Source organism: Triticum aestivum, chromosome 5B (genome assembly GCF_018294505.1).
Source record: "Triticum aestivum cultivar Chinese Spring chromosome 5B, IWGSC CS RefSeq v2.1, whole genome shotgun sequence".
Taxonomy (NCBI): domain Eukaryota; kingdom Viridiplantae; phylum Streptophyta; class Magnoliopsida; order Poales; family Poaceae; genus Triticum; species Triticum aestivum.
This window is the reverse complement of record NC_057807.1, coordinates 75,577,522-75,598,750: the sequence shown is the minus strand read 5'-3', so window position 1 is coordinate 75,598,750 and position 21,229 is coordinate 75,577,522.

Genomic DNA, 21,229 nt, shown 5'->3' with positions numbered 1-21,229 from the left:
CTTCGCTCCAAAGGATGTGTACGAGGTAGCTACTCTTTTTACTGATGCACAGAGAGATGCAGTAGCCGAGATTGGCCTCGGGGGGATGCTAGAAGTAGCCAACATAACTCATGTCGATCGGGAGTATTGCTGGAGTTTATTCCTAGATGTAGATGTTGAGCGCGGCGCGCTAAAGGTAGATGATGATGTTTACGTCACGTTCAACGAGGTTGACATCCACAACATCTTAGGGATTGCACTAGGTGGAGACATAGAAATAGAGAGATCACTTGTTGCGCCTTCAACAGCCCAGTTAACGCAGATCAGAGAGTATCTGGGGTTAGCCCAGTCGACCTTTTACATAACCATAAGTGACATTAGGTGGGCTCTGAAGAAGGCATGTCAAACCCCATTCTCCGAATCGGACAAGATCAGGACACAGGTTGGTTTTGCTATGCTTTGCATGGCAACTTGTTTCAGTCCTAGGGAAAACAGGCAAAGTGTGCCAACGGAAGCGTATGCTATTTGCACGGACCCGGCTATCCTGCAGAGGGTGAATTGGGGTAGATATGTGCATTGTGAGCTCATCGGCGCAGCCGAGAAGGCCCATGATATACACAGGGAAGGGAAGAGGCCGCAGCTGTACGGGTGCCCACTAGTGTTGCAGGTGAGGCGTTTGTTTCCATCGTCCATAGGAGTCTAATTTATGTTTGGCCAGAGTAGAGTTTTATCTTAAACGAGTCATATTGTTTTGGTCGCAGGCATTGCGTTTCGACTCGATCGACACTGGTACAGCTGTCGAGCCTGAACCGCTTGTGCGTCCCAGGATAAAGTTCTACACTGCCTTTATTTTGTCAAGACTAATACACAAAGATACCGCCGTTGGTAGCGTTCCGAAGAGATACGGTGTGATGAAGGTGAGCACATGCCTGCATCGCATGTTTTTTGTTGTGTGCACGCCCGTTGTTCTGACACATGCATCCATGGAACAGGCCAAGCGCATGGCAGATCAAAGCTTGCCATGGAACAGTGAAAATCTTAGGAGCAAGATCGAGGAGGTGATTTAGTTAAATGAAGTTTTCTGTTTTAAGCAGTCTGCATAACTGACGGGCACTAAGCATTTGTACTGTCTTTCAGGCCAAGGCTTTCATAGATAGATCACTAAAAGAGCACGGGCTGGCTAGTGCGGAGCGCAACACCTTGTTCTTTCGTAACTTAAGTGCACTTAACGACGGGACAATCACCTGCATGAATGAAAACATGCACAGAGAGATTGAAAGGCACCTTGCAAACGAGAGGGTGATGACCATGCGGCACATGCAAGCTTTGCTACAGTATGTGGAGGGGTTGGGCCTGGGTGATTCAGTAATTGAGCTTAAAAACCAAGTGATTGCAAGCGCTGCACAATCAGGTAAGCAGAAGCATGCACGTACTCTGTATGTAGTACTTCGTTAATTCACTGTCTGCTCGTTTTTGGCAAAAAACAAATGATTGTTGTCTTTAATGCGCAGGCGCCTACCAGGGGAGCGGTTCCGGGGAAGGCTGCAGTGGAGCGCAAGCAGGAGAACCTGACGAAATGATCCCCATGGCTGGCGTCCTTCGTCCTGGTAAGTTTTCCTTTTGCAGCATGATATATGCGGTCCTGATAGATGTTTCCAATTTATTGATGCCTGCTGAACATGGAGTACGCGGTGCAGTTGCCGTCCGTCCAGCGTCAGAGGCGCCCGCTAGCTCTGCCCACGGCAACATTGAGCACGTCGACACAGGTGAGGTCGAACATAAATGCTGAAACCTACACAGCAGATGCTTACTTCAGTGAATTTAATGAAAATCTGGTTGCTTGCCCTCCAGGTTCATTCTTTTTGCTGCCTGGCCAATCACACGCCAACAACCGCAGCGGTCCAGTTTTGCAGGGTATGCCAATATACATGTCCATGGGGTCTTTTGGCCAGTTATATCTAGATGGTGGCTTGGAGAATGTGGTGCAGCCTGCTCGGGGTGGCCAGCACGATCTAGGAGCTGGGGTGCGGGCTGGTGATAATATGGGTTTTGTGCACCTGGGGAAGAGGAAGGAAAGGGACCGGAAGTGGCTGGCGTGGTGATGATGCATGGAACCGATCGCAGGCTGCAGCATATGCACCCCTCGCCGAGCTCATTCACAAGATCGTTAAGAAATTTTGTATTCTCATCTATCAGGTCAGTCTTCAGGGTGTTTGCGATCCTAAAAGTGGTGGCATTGTGACGCTTCATCAGCATCCCGACCCTCGAGCTTGCCTGGACAGGTGGCAAAGACATGCTTGTCATATACAGTGCGTTTTGCAAAGACAAACGATGCACGTGGCGTGGCAGAAAAATTGTGCGGGGACGGAGAAAAAATGATCGGGATTAAGATATGTTGATTGCCATACCAGTTTTGGGTAGTTGTTCTTTAGATACGTAGAAAAGTCGCCTCTGGTCGGCATGCGTGTTCTATAAATAGTAGATGGTGTGTTTGGCGTAGGTGAGGCTGCATGCGGCACTTGGGGCAGCCTGAAGGAGATCGGTTGCGGATTTGCGGTTGGGTGGATTCCGTGTGGCCCAGCTGATGCGTGTAATCTGTTGCATTGAATGCCGGTTAAGCTGGGAGCGGCACGGCCGACAGGATCTGGTGGGGTGTCCCACGCACTCCTTGTGTAGCACACCTGATCGGCCTCGCGGATCTGTACAGTTGAATTAATTGTCATTTGCACGTGGGTTCTTAATCAAAACGTGCTATTTAGACGTGAATAACTGCAAACGAAAAACAAGAACAGGACCATTGCTCTGAAGAAGTCTGTACTGCCTTTCCCCCCCACGCTGCACTGTAAAAGCATACGTCTGAACTGCGTGTCGTCGAACACAGCTATTCGAGGGAATGTAGTGTGCGGTAGGTTGAAAATCCCAAGACCGAGGTTGTCTAGGTAAAAGACCTATTTACAGAAAATAAAATGTTAAATGTGCGTATGGGGATAAATTGATTCTAGCGGGTGAAATCCCAAGACTGACCTACAAGAATAAATGGCAGGCGTGCAGATATGTGACAGGCCGTCCTGCCTTGAGATCTGTTTTTACTCTTGAGCATGCAGCCATCAACTCTTCTATCACATACTCACACCAATCAAACTCGCTAACATGATCTATCTGGACGAGTGCCCCCCAGTAATGCGTGTTCGTGTGGTCATGGCTAGTCGACGGGGCAAGCAGATGACCCATTACGAAAATGACAAATGCCATTTTGAAACGGTCTAGCTCGAGTTTAGGACTTGACTCATCTATTGATCTAACTAATATTTTCTCGACAGCAGATAATAGGTTTTTGCCGCTCTGGTTTATCATTAACACATCGCGCACATGGTTGGTCTCAGCGACCGAGGCTTTCTGTATGTGTACGGGGCCGGAGGGTACTCCAAAAACTTTGAACACGTCCGGTGCCCTGAACGACATTTGTCTTCCAGGGCGAATGTAAATAGTTCTAGACAACTCGTCAACTCTAGCCATGATCCATATACTTAATTTCAGGCTAATCCTTGGCAAATGTGGCAACTCGAGAAGGCCTTGAAAACACATCTCGTCGACAAGAGATTGTTTGAACTCATCAAATGAGTCTAGCATGGCACGTACTTTGGTTGGAGAGCAGCGTGACGTTGGAGATGGGTTGCTTGTGTCGTTCGTGCCGATGAGCTGCATGGGTTCATCCATCTGCGTAGGCACACACACACAAACACCATGTTCAATGTTTGCACCGTCACTAAACTGAATAATGAACGGCAGGCCCAACGATAAGAAGCTGATTGCCTTTGGCAGGCGATACGAGACCGCGGTGATGTCGGTGCTGTTTGCAAAGACGGGCACTCGATGGTGGCTGTGTGTTGCCGGAGGAAGGAGGTGTGTGTGTTGCTTGAGTGTCCAGCCGCGAGAGCTCAATTTATAGAGCAAGAGTGCCCTGTCGTCTTCTGTTACACTTCACGCAATATTAATTGGATCATTGAATTTTACATGGGTGGCGTTACTCTGTGCAGGTGGGCTGGGCGTATTGATGGCGCACATCGCCCTCTATTATTGCTGCATGTGTGAATGGCGGCCGGCGACTTAAATCAGAATTCACTCTCCTGTCGCTAAGTACGTGTTTGGATCTGTTTCCGGTGGAGGCCTGCTTGATCAGGGCCATGTTCGGGACTGGGCTCCACCGGGCTGGTATTGGGAGGTGCTACCTTTCGGGGGACGTAGGTTGGTGAGGAGGCAACCCGTTGTTGACCCGATCCTTGTTTGGTGGCGGTCGAGTGGGCCAGTGACGGTGGTGAGGCATCCGAACACCGCGGAGGTGGTACGTCACCGTGTCAGCGAGGAGGACGAGCACGTCCGTTGCTACATGGTTGCATTGGAGGGGAGGTTCGACAATATCTGGCAGGTTCTTCAGGGATCTCACTGGAGCTATGATCCTGTGATGGTTCCTTATCTTTGGGTGTCCACCGCCTGCGTCGATACCCGTCGGGCGCTACGGTTCTAGTTGTATTAGTGATAATATTCGACGATGTACGGACACCAAGAGATGATGTACTTTTGCTTATAATTATTGAATGCATGCTAATTTGAATACTATAGTTTATTTTATGATTTGGTTTTGCTTATTTTATAATTTGGTTTTGCTTATTGAATGCTCATATTGGATAAGTTCTCCTTCATTCCCGTGTGCTAAACAATTTGGTATAATAATGCATTCAGGAATGAAAGGAGGCCTACGTACATCGATCATCGATAGTCAACCCGTGATTAATAATAATGATCTAGTTTAATATTTGAATTATGAACGTAGGCCGGAAATGTCATACTCATCGGATGACGAAAACCGCTCGGGGGAGTGCGACTGGTGCCACGATGACCGAGATATCTGCGACAGGTTCAATGAGCTGGACGAAGATCGGCGCTTCAGCATTAAGCTCGAGGAGACCTGCGATGTTCATACGGTACGCAACGACGACAATAGTTTTTTTCGTAATTAAGCACGACTTCAACTATTTTAACGTGTATTTTTCATCTTTTCCAATTCGACTAGCTTATCCCATGCTTTGCAAGACGCTATGTCTTGGAGAGGATGGGTTTTGAAGACCATGAAAGTTTCGAAACCGAAAAAATATCCTAAGTACCCATCATGGTGTGGATTTTCAAGTAAAGTTGTATAATGCTCAGAGTGTAACCCATTTTGGTTGCAAAAATTGGGAAGCACTTTGCAAGATGTATGGTCTTGATGAGGGTATGCTTGTCACCATGGATCTTGGTGATCCTACAATCGAGCAAGAGAGACCTTCGATTTGGGTCCTTGTGGATACACCTCCAATTCTTCCCCCATGTGAGCTTAACATAGTTATTAAGTAATTTATAATGTTTATTTCAAAATATATAGTTGACAACTTCTCTCCATTGACAGCTTATTTTCATTCTTCAAAGAATGTGCGGAAGATGGTAGACAGAACGTACTACACCGAAGGCTCCGAATTAACTTATCAGGAGAAAAATCATCTGGTCGGATTTTGTACTGATCTTGAGAATTACAATATCTACAATCAAACTCCTCAACATTATGGTCAATACGTGCCACTAGTGCACGTGTTGAACTACGGTAACTACCATGGAGATACCCTGGTAAGATTATTTTTTACTATTACAACATCCATGCATCTTTTTGCACACTTCTAAAACTAGTACATCATTGCTAACTACGAAGTTATTACTATGTTTTTCAATAGATAATCCCGAATGATTGTGTGCCTCATCTGATGTATACGCATGGTAGCCTTCATGTTTTGAACATACAACCAGGTCGTCCTACGAATCTCAACTGTCCATACCGGGTTTCTAAAAGTAGTGGAGACATAACAATCAAAGAATGGAAAAAATGTATGGACAGTCGTAAGGAGCTTCTTGGAAGCAATAAGCAGCGAAGGGAAAGAATTAGAGACATGATGATCGCCATTCTTCATAATGGAGAGTCAGGGCCTATATTGTTTTATGCTATTTTACCTTAAGGGTGTTTAGGTCCTACCTGATACTGATGATCATGTGCTAAGAACAATTATGTAGGGTTGGGTTCGATGATTATGAGGATGATGATCGTATGACTTATTATTAATAACGAGTAGAAGTTGTATGATGATGCATGATTAGTAGGACTTGTTATTATATATATATGATGATGTATGATGCAAGCATGCATGAACATGTTATATCTACGGGTGCAATGAGCATAGCAGCAGCGTTGATAAACCAATGACGAAGATATAAGAGAGGACACTTCTCTCTATTAGCTAGCTATAATAACAACCTAAAAATAACCCCCAAAACCCCTAAAGCAGCCACTTTTGCAAAAAAAAATTGACTTTTGGTCCCGGTTGGAGCCACCAACCGGGACCAAAGGCCCCCTGACTGGGCTCGGCGCACAGGGCCACGTGGAGGCACATTGGTCCTGGTTCGTGTTTGAACCGGGACTAATGGGTGGAGGTATTAGTAACGATCCATTAGTCCCGGTTCATGAACCGGGACTAAAGGCCCTTACGAACCGGGACTAATGGGTGGTTTTCTACTAGTGTTAGGAGCCTTTTGTCATTTCCAACTACATTATTAGCATATGCTTCACCAAAAAAAACTAGACAAAAACCAAAAAGCTCCAAAAACAGAAGAAAACATCTAAAAGCGGAAAATGCTTGGAGAGAAAAAAAAGAAACCCAGAAGGAGCGACCAACATATGACACGTGGCATACTAGTGACACTCTGTTTGTCTATGTATTGACACATGTATTATGTTTCCGGTTAATACAATTCTAGCATGAATAATAAACATTTATCATGAAATAAAGAAATAAATAATAACTTTATTATTGCCTCTAGGGCATATTTCCTTCACCGGTTAGTGGGACGAACCGGGACCAATGACCCTCGCTCCTGGCCCACCACCATTGGTCCCGGTTTGTGGCTCGAACCGGGACCAAAGGCTTCCCTTTAGTCCCGGTTCATGCCACAACCGGGACTAAAAGGTTGGTCCTCGTCGCGGCCAGAGTTTAGTCCCACCTCACCAACCGAAGGGGAATCAGACCGGTTTATAAGCCCCTCCCTCTCTGCCTTATTGAGCTCCTCTAAAAATGAAAATAGATGCCCTTATATAGGGAATTTAGCCTAAACTCATACGAATTTCTCTTGAAATTTGTTATGAATTTAAGTTGAATTTCCTCTATAAGCGCATCTATGCTCATTCTGAGTAGTTTTTTATATAGTTTTTTTTCTTTTCTGCTATATTTATTTTTTTATTTTTATTTATGAGTTGTAATAAGTCATTAAAAATAAGCATCTATGCTCATTTTTTTAGTTAAGTTAATCGTAATTATTTTTTCTTCTATTTATTTTTGAATTGTAATAAGTCATTAATAATAAGCATCTATGCTCATTTTTTAGTAAAGTTCATCACAACTATTTTTTTTCTTTTTATTTCTGAGTTGTAATAAGTCATTAAAAATAAGCATCTATGCTCCTTTTTTAGTACAGTTAATCACAACTATTTTTTCTTCTATTCATTTTTGAGTAGTTTTTTATATTGTTTTTTTCTTTTCTGCTATATTTATTTTTTTCTTTTTATTTCTGAGTTGTAATAAGCCATTAAAAATAAGCATATATGCTTTAGTACAGTTAATCACAACTATTTTTTGCTTCTATTCATTGCTGAGTAGTTTTCTATATAGTTTTTTTTCTTTTCTGCTATATTTATTTTTTCTTTTTATTTCTGAGTTGTAATAAGTCATTAAAAATAAGCATCTATGCTCATTTTTTAGTACAGTTAATCACAACTATTTTTTGCTTCTATTCATTTCAGAGTAGTTTTTTATATAGTTTTTTTTTCTATTCTGCTATATTTATTTTTTTATTTTTATTTCTGAGTTGTAATAAGTCATTAAAAATAAGCACCTATGCTCATTTTTAGTAAAGTTAATCACAACTATTTTTTCTTCTATTCATTTCTGAGTAGTTTTTTATATAGTTTTTTTTCTTTTCTGCTATATTTATTTTTTAATTTTTATTTCTGAGTTGTAATAGTCATTAAAAATAAGCATATATGCTCCTTTTTTAGTACAGTTAATCACAATTATTAAAAATAAGTCATTAAAAATAAAAAAGAGGCGCAATGCTCGTTAATTTGCTTCAAGCCTTTCGGAATAGTGTCAACTGCACTGCACATAGCTCTATGCAGTCTACCGTATTCCTCAAGGCTTGAAGCTAACCAATGTGCAGGAGCAATGAGCCTCTTTGTCATTGTCTCTGCACTCAGGGCTTATAAACAGCTGTGAGTGCCTCTCGCTTCGCGAGGTGGGACTAAAAAAACAGCTGCAGGAAGAAACAATAAAAAAAACAGCTGCAGAAAATAAAAAAAGTAGTTAGACGGGTCCATTGGTATCGGTTCATGGTACCAACCGGTACCAATGCCACTCTTTGGTCCCGGTTCATGGCACCAACCGGGATGAATGCCGCTCTTTAGTCCCGGTTGGAGCCACCAACCGGGACCAAAGGTCTTCGTTTCACGCCCTTTGGGCTGCTGAAAACAGGCCTTTGGTCCCGGTTGGTGGCACCAACCGGGACTAAAGGGGGCATTAGTCCCGGTTTGTGCCACGAACCGGGACCAAAGCCTTTGCTATATATACATCACTTAGCGCGACTTCGATCTCTCCTACTCCACTCCCGTCGCCACGCGTCTCCCTCCACCTCGCCGTCGCAGCCCCGCCCCGACGGCATCGCCGCCCCGCCCCGACGCTGTCGCTGTCCCGCCCCGCCCTGCCATGCCCCGACGCCGTCGCCGCCCCGCCCAGCCTCGCCACGCGTGCCGTCGCCGCCCGCGCGCCCCGCCCAGCCCGCCCGCGCCGCCCCGATCGACGTCGCCGCCCCGGCCCGCGCCGCCTCGACGCCGTCGCCGCCCCGCTCCGCACCTCGCCGTCGCCGTCGCCGGTCGTACGTGAGCATTTTTTTTATTTTTTTTAGATTTTTTTAGATTTTTTTTGTAGTTCATAGATTTTTTTGTTAGGTTTGATGTGTAGTAGATATGTAGTTCATAGATTTTTTTTGTTAGATTAGATTTTTTTTGTTAGATTACATGTGTAGTAATTAATTTGTTCATATTATGTTATATTTTTTTGTTAGATTAATTAGATTTTTTTGTTAGATTAGATGTGTAGTAATTAATTTGTTCATATTATGTTAGATTTTTTTTTGTTAATAGATTTTTTTGGTGATATTATTATTGAATATGCATGTTTGGTGATATTATTGTTAATAGATTTTTTTGGTGATATTTAGATTGTGTAATTAATTTTGTTCATAGAATTTTAATGATTTTTTATCATAGTATTTAGAAAAAGGAAAAAAATAAGTAGTTTATATATAGTTGAACTAGCTAGTTGATTTAATAAACTAATTTATTTTACTATATATAGAAGTAGTTTGTTTTTAGTAAGTACTACTTATTTATATTTATAGTAAGTGCTTAGTAGTTGAACTAGATAGTTGATTTAATTAATAAAACTACTTTTATTTAACTATATATAGAAGTAGTTCCCGCGTCAACGTCGGCGATGCCTATCCCGCATCCTCGTCGTCGTCGACTCGGCGGTGGAGGCCTGCTTGATCAGGGCCATGTTCGGGACTGGGCTCCACCGGGCTGGTATTGGGAGGTGCTACCTTTCGGGGGACGTAGGTTGGTGAGGAGGCAACCCGTTGTTGACCCGATCCTTGTTTGGTGGCGGTCGAGTGGGCCAGTGACGGTGGTGAGGCATCCGAACACCGCGGAGGTGGTACGTCACCGTGTCAGCGAGGAGGACGAGCACGTCCGTCGCTACATGGTTGCATTGGAGGGGAGGTTCGACAATATCTGGCAGGTTCTTCAGGGATCTCACTGGAGCTATGATCCTGTGATGGTTCCTTATCTTTGGGTGTCCACCGCCTGCGTCGATACCCGTCGGGCGCTACGGTTCTAGTTGTATTAGTGATAATATTCGACGATGTACGGACACCAAGAGATGATGTACTTTTGCTTATAATTATTGAATGCATGCTAATTTGAATACTATAGTTTATTTTATGATTTGGTTTTGCTTATTTTATAATTTGGTTTTGCTTATTGAATGCTCATATTGGATAAGTTCTCCTTCATTCCCGTGTGCTAAACAATTTGGTATAATAATGCATTCAGGAATGAAAGGAGGCCTACGTACATCGATCATCGATAGTCAACCCGTGATTAATAATAATGATCTAGTTTAATATTTGAATTATGAACGTAGGCCGGAAATGTCATACTCATCGGACGACGAAAACCGCTCGGGGGAGTGCGACTGGTGCCACGATGACCGAGATATCTGCGACAGGTTCAATGAGCTGGACGAAGATCGGCGCTTCAGCATTAAGCTCGAGGAGACCTGCGATGTTCATACGGTACGCAACGACGACAATAGTTTTTTTCGTAATTAAGCACGACTTCAACTATTTTAACGTGTATTTTTCATCTTTTCCAATTCGACTAGCTTATCCCATGCTTTGCAAGACGCTATGTCTTGGAGAGGATGGGTTTTGAAGACCATGAAAGTTTCGAAACCAAAAAAATATCCTAAGTACCCATCATGGTGTGGATTTTCAAGTAAAGTTGTATAATGCTCAGAGTGTAACCCATTTTGGTTGCAAAAATTGGGAAGCACTTTGCAAGATGTATGGTCTTGATGAGGGTATGCTTGTCACCATGGATCTTGGTGATCCTACAATCGAGCAAGAGAGACCTTCGATTTGGGTCCTTGTGGATACACCTCCAATTCTTCCCCCATGTGAGCTTAACATAGTTATTAAGTAATTTATAATGTTTATTTCAAAATATATAGTTGACAACTTCTCTCCATTGACAGCTTATTTTCATTCTTCAAAGAATGTGCGGAAGATGGTAGACAGAACGTACTACACCGAAGGCTCCGAATTAACTTATCAGGAGAAAAATCATCTGGTCGGATTTTGTACTGATCTTGAGAATTACAATATCTACAATCAAACTCCTCAACATTATGGTCAATACGTGCCACTAGTGCACGTGTTGAACTACGGTAACTACCATGGAGATACCCTGGTAAGATTATTTTTTACTATTACAACATCCGTGCATTTTTTTGCACACTTCTAAAACTAGTACATCATTGCTAACTACGAAGTTATTACTATGTTTTTCAATAGATAATCCCGAATGATTGTGTGCCTCATCTGATGTATACGCATGGTAGCCTTCATGTTTTGAACATACAACCAGGTCGTCCTACGAATCTCAACTGTCCATACCGGGTTTCTAAAAGAAGTGGAGACATAACAATCAAAGAATGGAAAAAATGTATGGACAGTCGTAAGGAGCTTCTTGGAAGCAATAAGCAGCGAAGGGCAAGAATTAGAGACATGATGATCGCCATTCTTCATAATGGAGAGTCAGGGCCTATATTGTTTTATGCTATTTTACCTTAAGGGTGTTTAGGTCCTACCTGATATTGATGATCATGTGCTAAGAACAATTATGTAGGGTTGGGTTCGATGATTATGAGGATGATGATCGTATGACTTATTATTAATAACGAGTAGAAGTTGTATGATGATGCATGATTAGTAGGACTTGTTATTATATATATATGATGATGTATGATGCAAGCATGCATGAACATGTTATATCTACGGGTGCAATGAGCATAGCAGCAGCGTTGATAAACCAAGGACGAAGATATAAGAGAGGACACTTCTCTCTATTAGCTAGCTATAATAACAACCTAAAAATAACCCCCAAAACCCCTAAAGAAGCCACTTTTGTAAAAAAAAATTGACTTTTGGTCCCGGTTGGAGCCACCAACCGGGACCAAAGGCCCCCTGACTGGGCTCGGCGCACAGGGCCACGTGGAGGCACATTGGTCCCGGTTCGTGTTTGAACCGGGACTAATGGGTGGAGGTATTAGTAACGATCCATTAGTCCCGGTTCATGAACCGGGACTAAAGGCCCTTACGAACCGGGACTAATGGGTGGTTTCCTACTAGTGTTAGGAGCCTTTTGTCATTTCCAACTACATTATTAGCATATGCTTCACCAAAAAAAACTAGACAAAAACCAAAAAGCTCCAAAAACAGAAGAAAACATCTAAAAGCGGAAAATGCTTGGAGAGAAAAAAAAGAAACCCAGAAGGAGCGACCAACATATGACACGTGGCGACGACTGGACACACCATTTGACGCACTCCCAAATCACAAAAAATAACTCTTGCGAGAGGCTCCCGGAATGGGTAATCGTTTGTTAGCTAGTCCATGCCTTCTCTATTTTGATCCTTCATGCCACCGACATTAGGCATTCGCTACCTTGCCACGACGTCATCTTTGACATACTCACTCAAACCAACTCTAGCACAACAGTCGTACCGTCCCGGCTCATAAAATATGACAATTTTAATCTGAGTAACAACCTAACATAGTCCTCATATGCTTCCAGATCAACATAATTTATGAAGCCCGCTCCATAAACAAGCTCCTAACTCCAAACATGGAGTTTGTGGGGGTCCGTTTGGAGCTCGCTTCATTTCCAACCGCCAAAGCGGGACAGCCACTTTCTTCCTCCTCGCACCACGGTCAGGTTTTGAAGCTGCACGACCTCCTGTTGGCGATAGAAAATACAAGGTCCCCGGGGCTTTCTAAAGATGTTGGTTTGGTTAGCTCCAGGTGAAACCTAGCAGCAACTTTGTGTTGGGGAACGTTGCAAAAAATTAAATTTTTTCCTACGGTTTCACCAAGATCCATCTATGAGTTCATCTAAGCAACGAGTGAAAGGAGAGATGCATCTACATACCACTTTGTCGATCGCGTGCAGAAGCGTTCAAATGAACGGGGTTGAGGTAGTCGTTCTCGTCGCGATCCTATCACCGGAGATCCTAGCGCCGAACTGACGGCACCTCCGCGTTCAACACACGTATGGTCAGCGTGACGTCTCCTTCGTCTTGGTCCAGCAAGGGGGAAGGAGAGGTTGATGATGATCCAGCAGCACGACAGCGTGGTGGTGGATGCAGCAGAACTCCGGCAGGGCTTCGCCAAGCAACTGTGGGAGGAGGAAGAGGTGTAGCAGGGGGAGGGAGGCGCCAAGACTCAGGGGTGCGGCTGCCCCTCCCTCCCCTCCCTTTATATAGGCCCTCAAGGGGGGGCGCCGGCCCTTGGAGATCTGATCTCCCAGGGGGGCGGCGGCCAGGGGGGTGGAGTGCCCCCCCAAGGCAAGTGGGGCGCCCCCCCCCTCACCCTAGGGTTTCAACCCTAGGCGCAGGGGGTGGACCAAGGGGGGCGCACTAGCCCACTATGGGCTGGTTCCCCTCCCCACTTCAGCCCATGGGGCCCTCCGGGATGGGTGGCCCCACCCGGTGGACCCCCGGGACACTTCTGGTGGTCCCGGTACAATACCGGGTGACCCCGAAACTTTCCCGATGGCCGAAACAGCACTTCCTATATATAATTCTTTACCTCCAGACCATTCCGAAACTCCTCGTGACGTCCGGGATATCATCCGGGACTCCGAACAACATTCGGTTTGCTGCATACTCATATTCATACAACCCTAGCATCACCGAACCTTAAGTGTGTAGACCCTACGGGTTCGGGAGACACGTAGACATGACCGAGACGGCTCTCGGGCAATAACCAATAGCGGGATCTGGATACCCGTGTTGGCTCCCACATGCTCCTCAATGATCTCATCGGATGAACCACGATGTCGAGGATTCAAACAACCCCGTATTCAATTCCCTTTGTCAATCGGTACGTTACTTGCCCGAGACTCGATCGTCGATATCCGAATACCTCGTTCAGTCTCATTACCGGCAAGTCACTTTACTCGTACCATAATGCACGACCCCGTGACCAAACACTTGGTCACTTTGAGCTCATTATGATGATGCATTACCGAGTGGGCCCAGAGATACCTCTCCGTCATACGGAGTGACAAATCCAGTCTCGATCCGTGTCAAACCAACAGACACTTTCGGAGATACCTGTAGTGCACCTTTATAGTCACCCAGTTACATTGTGATGTTTGGTACACCCAAAGCACTCCTACGGCATCCGGGAGTTACACGATCTCATGGTCTAAGGAAAAGATACTTGACATTGGAAAAGCTCTAGCAAACGAACTACACGATCTTGTGCTATGCTTAGGATTGGGTCCATCTTGAACATTTTCACGAATGGAGTTGAAGCGACGCTTGATGTGTCTGGTCTTCTTGTGAAACCTGGGCTCCTTGGCAAGTGCAATAGCTCCAGTGCTGTCACAGAAGAGTTTGATCGGCCCCGACGCATTGGGTATGACTCCTAGGTCGGTGATGAACTCCTTCACCCAAATTGCTTCATGCGCTGCCTCCGAGGCTGCCATGTACTCCGCTTCACATGTAGATCCCGGCACGACGCTCTGCTTGTAGCTGCACCAGCTTACTGCTCCTCCAACATATACACGTATCCGGTTTGTGACTTAGAGTCATCCAGATCTGTGTCGAAGCTAGCGTCGATGTAACCCATTATGATGAGCTCCTTGTCACCTCCATAAACGAGAAACATGTCCTTTGTCCTTTTCAGGTACTTTAGGATATTCTTGACCGCTGTCCAGTGTTCCTTGCCGGGATTACTTTGGTACCTTCCTACCAAACTTACGGCAAGGTTTACATCAGGTCTGGTACACAACATGGCATACATAATAGATCCTATGGCTGAAGCATAGGGGATGACACTCATCTCTTCTTTATCTTTTGCCGTGGTCGGGCATTGAGCTGAGCTCAATCTCACACCTTGCAACACAGGCAAGAACCCTTTCTTGGACTGATCCATTTTGAACTTCTTCAAAATCTTATCAAGGTATGTGCTTTGTGAAAGACCTATGAGGCATCTCGATCTATCCCTATAGATCTTGATGCCTAATATGTAAGCAGCTTCTCCAAGGTCCTTCATTGAAAAACACTTGTTCAAGTAGGCCTTAATGCTGTCCAAAAGTTCTATATCATTTCCCATCAAAAGTATGTCATCTACATATAATATGAGAAATGCTACAGAGCTCCCACTCACTTTCTTGTAAACGCAGGCTTCTCCATAAGTCTGCATAAACACAAACGCTTTGATCATCTCATCAAAGTGAATGTTCCAACTCCGAGATGCTTGCACCAGCCCATAAATGGATCGCTGGAGCTTGCATACTTTGTTAGCATTATTAGGATCGACAAAACCTTCCGGCTGCATCATATACAGTTCTTCCTTAAGATGTCCGTTAAGGAATGCCTTTTTGATGTCCATCTGCCATATCTCATAATCATAGTATGCGGCAATTGCTAACATGATTCGGACGGACTTCAGCTTCGCTACGGGAGAGAATGTCTCATCGTAGTCAATCCCTTGAACTTGTCGATAACCCTTAGCGACAAGTCGAGCTTTATAGATGGTAACATTTCCATCCGCGTCCGTCTTCTTCTTAAAGATCCATTTGTTTTCTATCGCTCGCCGATCATCGGGCAAGTCTGTCAAAGTCCATACTTTGTTTTCATACATGGATTCTATCTCGGATCACATGGCTTCAAGCCATTTGTTGGAATCTGGGCCTGCCATCGCTTCTTCATAGTTGGAAGGTTCACTGTTGTCTAACAACATGATTTCCAGGACAGGGTTGTCGTACCACTCTGGTGCGGAACGTGTCCTTGTGGACCTACGAAGTTCGGTAGCAACTTGATCCAAAGTACTTTGATCATCATCATTATTTTCCTCTCCAGTCGGTGTAGGCATCACAGGAACATTTTCCTGAGCTGCACTACATTCCTGTTCAAGAGGTAGTACTTCATCGAGTTCTACTTTCCTCCCACTTACTTCTTTCGAGAGAAACTCTTTTTCCAGAAAGGATCCGTTCTTGGCAACAAAGATCTTGCCCTCGGATCTTAAGTAGAAGGTATACCCAATGGTTTCCTTAGGGTATCCTATGAAGACGCATTTTTCCGACTTGGGTTCGAGCTTTTCAGGTTGAAGTTTCTTGACATAAGCATCGCATCCCCAAACTTTTAGAAACGACAGCTTAGGTTTCTTCCCAAACCATAATTCATACGGTGTTGTCTCAACGGATTTAGACGGTGCCCTATTTAAAGTGAATGTAGCTGTCTCTAGAGCGTATCCCCAAAATGATAGCGGTAAATCGGTAAGAGACATCATAGACCGCACCATATCCAATAGAGTGCGATTACGACGTTCGGACACACCGTTACGCTGAGGTGTTCCAGGCGGCATGAGTTGTGAAACGATTCCACATTTCCTTAAGTGTGTACCAAATTCATGACTTAAATATTCTCCTCCACAATCTGATCGTTGGAACTTTATCTTTCGGTCACGTTGATTCTCTACCTCATTCTGAAATTCCTTGAACTTTTCAAAGGTCTCAGACTTGTGTTTCATTAAGTAGACATATCCATATCTACTCAAGTCATCAGTGAGAGTGAGAACATAACGATATCCTCCGCGAGCCTCAACGCTCATTGGACCGCACACATCGGTATGTATGATTTCCAATAAGTTGGTTGCTCGCTCCATTGTTCCGGAGAACGGAGTCTTGGTCATTTTGCCCATGAGGCATGGTTCGCATGTGTCAAATGATTCATAATCGAGAGACTCTAAAAGTCCATCAGCATGGAGCTTCTTCATGCGCTTGACACCAATGTGACCAAGGCGGCAATGCCACAAGTATGTGGGACTATCGTTATCAACTTTACATCTTTTGGTATTCACACTATGAATATGTGTAATATTACGTTTGAGATTCATCAAGAGTAAACCATTGACCATCGGGGCATGACCATAAAACATATCTCTCATATAAATAGAACAACCATTATTCTCGAATTTAAATGAGTAGCCATCTCGTATCAAACGAGATCCAGATACAATGTTCATGCTCAAACTTGGCACTAAATAACAATTATTAAGGTTTAAAACTAATCCCGTAGGTAAATGTAGAGGTAGCGTGCCGACATCGATCACATCGACCTTGGAACCATTCCCGACGCGCATCGTCACCTCGTCCTTCGCCAGTCTCCGCTTATTCCGCAACTCCTGCTGTGAGTTACAAATATGAGCAACGACACCGGTATCAAATACCCAGGAGTTACTATGAGTACTGGTAAGGTACACATCAATTACATGTATATCAAATATACCTTTAGTGTTGCCGGCCTTCTTGTCCGCTAAGTATTTGGGGCAGTTCCGCTTCCAGTGACCCTTCCCGTTGCAATAAAAGCACTCAGTCTCAGGCTTGGGTCCATTGCTTGACTTCTTCCTGGCAACTGGTTTACCAGGCGCGGCAACATCCTTGTCGTCTTTCTTGAAGTTCTTCTTGCCCTTGCCCTTCTTGAACTTAGTGGTTTTATTGACCATCAACACTTGATGTTCCTTCTTGATTTCTACCTCTGCTGACTTCAGCATTGAAAATACTTCAGGAATGGTTTTCACCATCCCTTACATATTGTAGTTCATCACAAAGATCTTGTAGCTTGGTGGGAGCGACTGAAGGATTCTGTCAATGACCGCCTCGTCCGGGAGGTTAATGTCCAGCTGGGACAGGCGGTTGTGCAACCCAGACATTTTGAGTATGTGCTCACTGACAGAACTATTTTCCTCCATCTTACAACTATAGAACTTGTCGGAGACTTCATATCTCTCGACCCGGGCATGAGCTTGGAAAACTAGTTTCAGCTCCTCGAACATCTCATATGCTCCGTGTTGCTCAAAACGCTTTTGGAGCCCCGGTTCTAAGCTGTAAAGCATGTCGTACTGAACGAGGGAGTAATCATCAGCACGAGACTGCCAAGTATTCATAATGTCTTGGTTCTCTGGAATGGGTGCATCACCTAGCGGTCCTTCTAGGACATATTGTTTCCTGGCAGCTATGAGGATGATCCTCAGGTTCCGGACCCAGTCCGTATAGTTGCTGCCATCATCTTTCAGCTTGGTTTTCTCTAGGAACGCGTTGAAGTTCATGTTGACATGAGCGGCGGCCATTTGATCTACAAGACATATTTGCAAAGGTTTTAGACTAAGTTCATGATAATTAAGTTCATCTAATCAAATTATTACAATGAACTCCCACTCAGATTAGACATCCCTCTAGTCATCTAAGTGTTACACGATCCGAGTCGACTAGGCCGTGTCCGATCATCACGTGAGACGGACTAGTCATCGTCGGTGAACATCTCCATGTTGATTGTATCTTCCATACGACTCGTGTTCGACCTTTCGGTCTCTGTGTTCCGAGGCCATGTCTGTACATGCTAGGCTCGTCAAGTTAACCCTAAGTGTTTTTGCATGTGTAAAACTGTCTTACACCCGTTGTATGTGAACGTAAGAATCTATCACACCCGATCATCACGTGGTGCTTCGAAACGACGAACTTTAGCAGCGGCGCACAGTTAGGGGAGAACACTTTCTTGAAATTGTTATAAGGGATCATCTTATTTACTACCGTCGTTCTAAGTAAACAAGATGCATAAACATAATAAACATCACATGCAATTATATAGTAGTGACATGATATGGCCAATATCATATAGCTCCTTTGATCTCCATCTTCGGGGCTCCATGATCATCTTCGTCACCGGCATGACACCATGATCTCCATCATCATGATCTCCATCATCGTGTCTTCATGAAGTTGTCACGCCAACGACTACTTCTACTTCTATGGCTAACGCGTTTAGCAATAAAGTAAAGTAATTTACATGGCGTTCTTCAATGACACGCAGGTCATACAAAAATAAAGACAACTCCTATGGCTCCTGCCGGTTGTCATACTCATCGACATGCAAGTCGTGATTCCTATTACAAGAACATGATCTCATACATCACAATATATCATTCATCATTCATCACAACTTTTGGCCATATCACATCACAAGACACTTGCTGCAAAAACAAGTTAGACGTCCTCTAATTGTTGTTGCAAGTTTTTACGTGGCTCTATAGGTGATCTAGCAAGAACGTTTTCTTACCTACGTTAAAGCCACAACGTGATTTGTCAACTTCTATTTACCCTTCATAAGGACCCTTTTCGTCGAATCCTCTCCAACTAATGTGGGAGAGACAGACACCCGCTAGCCACCTTATGCAACTAGTGCATGTCAGTCGGTGGAACCTGTCTCATGTAAGCGTACGTGTAAGGTCGGCCCGGGACGCTTCATCCCACAATACCGCTGAAGCAAAATAAGACTAGTAGCGGCAAGAGAGTTGACAACATCTACGCCCACAACAAAATTGTGTTCTACTCGTGCAATAGAGAACTACGCATAGACCTAGCTCATGATGCCACTGTTGGTGAACGTTGCAGAAAATTAAAAATTTTCCTACGGTTTCACCAAGATCCATCTATGAGTTCATCTAAGCAACGAGTGAAAGGAGAGATGCATCTACATACCACTTTGTAGATCGCGTGCGGAAGCGTTCAAATGAACGGGGTTGAGGTAGTCGTTCTCGTCGTGATCCTATCACCGGAGATCCTAGCGCCGAACTGACGGCACCTCCGCGTTCAACACACGTACGGTCAGCGTGACGTCTCCTTTGTCTTGATCTAGCAAGGGGGAAGGAGAGGTTTATGATGATCCAGCAGCACGACGGCGTGGTGGTGGATGCAGCAGAACTCCGGCAGGGCTTCGCCAAGCAACTGTGGGAGGGGGAAGAGGTGTAGCAGGGGGAGGAAGGCGCCAAGACTCAAGGGTGCGGCTGCCCCTCCCTCCCCTCCCTTTATATAGGCCCCCAAGGGGGGCGCCGGCCCCTGGAGATCTGATCTCCCAGGGGGGCGGCGGCCAGGGGGGTGGAGTGCCCCCCAAGGCAAGTGGGGCGCCCCTCCCCCCACCCTAGGGTTTCAACCCTAGGTGCAGGGGGTGGGCCAAGGGGGGCGCACCAGCCCACTATGGGCTGGTTCCCCTCCCCACTTCAGCCCATGGGGCCCTCCGGGATGGGTGGCCCCACCCGGTGGACCCCCGGGACACTTCCGGTGGTCCCGGTACAATACCGGGTGACCCCAAAACGTTCCGATGGCCGAAACAACACTTCCTATATATAATTCTTTACCTCCGGACCATTCCGAAACTCCTCGTGACGTCCGGGATCTCATCCGGGACTCCGAACAACATTCGGTTTGCTGCATACTCATATTCATACAACCCTAGCGTCACCGAACCTTAAGTGTGTAGACCCTACGGGTTCGGGAGACACGTAGACATGACCGAGACGGCTCTCGGGCAATAACCAACAGCGGGATCTGGATACCCATGTTGGCTCCCACATGCTCCTCGATGATCTCATCGGATGAACCACGATGTCGAGGATTAAACAACCCCGTATTCAATTCCCTTTGTCAATCGGTACGTTACTTGCCCGAGACTCGATCGTCGGTATCTCAATACCTCGTTCAGTCTCGTTACCGGCAAGTCACTTTACTCGTACCGTAATGCATTATCCCGTGACCAAACACTTGGTCACTTTGAGCTCATTATGATGATGCATTACCGAGTGGGCCCAGAGATACCTCTCCGTCATACGGAGTGACAAATCCAGTCTTGATCCGTGTCAACCCAACAGACACTTCCGGAGATACCTGTAGTGCACCTTTATAGTCACCCAGTTACGTTGTGACGTTTGGTACACCCAAAGCACTCCTACGGTATCCGGGAGTTACACGATCTCATGGTCTAAGGAAAAGATACTTGACATTGGAAAAGCTCTAGCAAACGAACTACACGATCTTGTGCTATGCTTAGGATTGGGTCTTGTCCATCACATCATTCTCCTAATGATGTGACCCCGTTATCAACGACATCTAATGTCCATAGCCAGGAAACCATGACTATCTGTTGATCAACGAGCTAGTCAACTAGAGGCTTACTAGGGACATATTATGGTCTATGTATTCACATGTGTATTACGATTTCCTGATAATACAGTTATAGCATGAATAAAGACAATTATCATGAACAAGGAAATATAATAATAATCCTTTTATTATTGCCTCTAGGGCATATTTCCAACACTTTGATCGATGCAAATGAATGGCAGTGTCTTCGGGCGCTTTTGTCCTCCTGTGAAGCGTCGTCATGGAGCTCCTTCACCGCTCTTGTCTTCTGCACCTTGATTTCTCGAGGTGAAAACC